We start from the raw sequence: 1829 nt of genomic DNA, 5'->3' as shown, positions 1-1829 counted from the left end.
GCCAGCAGACACTCTGATAGGCTAATAGCCTCTCGGGATGGACAAAATAATTCCCAGAGATTTTCCTATGGGCTATGATTATAAAAATGCGTTTTGTTAGACCTACATTTTAGGCTATGTCGGGCGTCCGCCGTGCGAGGAGAGAGAGAAAGAGAAAGAAAGAAAGGGAGGGATCGGGAGAGAGAGAGAGGGAGAAAGTTCTTTAGGCTATTTATTTATTAATGTATGCTATGTAGCCTATGTAAGCCTATGTATTTATTTAGCCTATTTAGGCTATCGGGAATTTGGAGATAGAAGATCAAAGACCCTCGCAAATTCTGCTATTAGGCTACTATCACGGAGATGAGGATTAGCCGAGACATAGGCTATATGAACACACCTGTCCTGTCAGGAATAAAATATTAATAAATAATTTAATAATAACGGACATTTCGAGGAAGACATGCAATCAGTCTGATTGTCTGATTGAACCAGACAATCTTATCACAAAGAAGGCTGGCTCTGATTACCACGATTTGTTTTCATTTATTGAATGGAGACCAGAGAGAGCGAGAGAGAGAGGGAGAGAGAGGAAGGGAGAGAGGGAGCCAGCAGCACACCGCACACAATTTACAGGCAAAATCCGTAGAGATTCAACACATTAACGTTGCTTCCCATGGTCCGAGGTATTGATTGAGTTCAAACTGTTGGTGTGATGATCCAAAAATCCCCCAAAGTTTATCGATGCAAGTCACAAGTCGCCAAAACAGGATCTGAAAGATGTTGTTTTTAAATGATAAAAATGTTTGTTCTTCAGGCCATTACACACAGCGCAGCTGACTACGGCAGCTGGTTTATCCAAAAATGTGCACCGTTTACTGCAGTTGTGGCGGATCGAGGTCGGCTCACGTTCTCACCACAAACGAACCGCACCAGAGTTTGTTTAAAGCGGACCGAGACCACCCTTTCTTGGCGATCTCGGTCCGCTTGTTTTGTCCCGCATCCGAGTGCGATTGCTGTGTTCACACTCCCCCAAACGAACTGCACCAAGGGGGAAAATGCTCTCTGTTTCGGAACAACTGCTCCAAACGAGATAGGTGTGAATACACCCTAAGGCTCGAAACAAATCTGTCGAAGTCACATTGTGACATGTAAACACTGTGTGTGGGGGGGGGGGGGGTAGTCTCTCCATACACATTCTGCTCCCCCGCCTCCCTCTCCTTTGCTCTTTCATCTGTCGAGTGTTACGGCAAGCCATCTCGGTTGCATCGAGCTGCTGCTTTCAACCCCCGGCACGCCTTCATCTCGTCTGGAGAAGCGAGTCCTCCCTGATACAAGGAGTGTGGAGAGTCCCGGGTACAGCGCAGGGGATGAGGGGATGAGGAGCCGCAGGAGCAGACAGAGTTTGGTCGATATGAAGGCAGTCTTTAACTGACGAAGACCCCCGTTTATCTGTGGCTATAAAGATTAGCGGCTGAGATCAGACCTGTCAACTGGCGTTTTCTCTTTTCTCCTGTGTTCGCAAGGGATGCGCCGATCCGATACTCGGTATCGGTATTGAGGCCATACTGGCCAAAATCACTGCATCGAATATCGGGGGGGGATATGATCCGTCCTTTGCCCTAACAATCACTGCAATGCTTGACTCAACTTTGAGCGACATGCCATGAAGAGAGATGTGTCACGACACTAGGGATGGGTATCGTTTGGATTTTATCGATACCGGTCCCGGTCTCGGTACTGGTTATCGATACCGATACTTATCGATACTAATCTCCATAATTTGGTGCAAAAAAAATAAAGACATGGCATGAAAAGATCAACAGTTCAACAGTTCTTTTGTTATTACT

Source organism: Poromitra crassiceps (assembly GCF_964638095.1).
Source record: "Poromitra crassiceps genome assembly, chromosome: 6".
NCBI classification, from domain to species: domain Eukaryota; kingdom Metazoa; phylum Chordata; class Actinopteri; order Beryciformes; family Melamphaidae; genus Poromitra; species Poromitra crassiceps.
Note: the sequence above shows the minus strand (reverse complement) of the source record.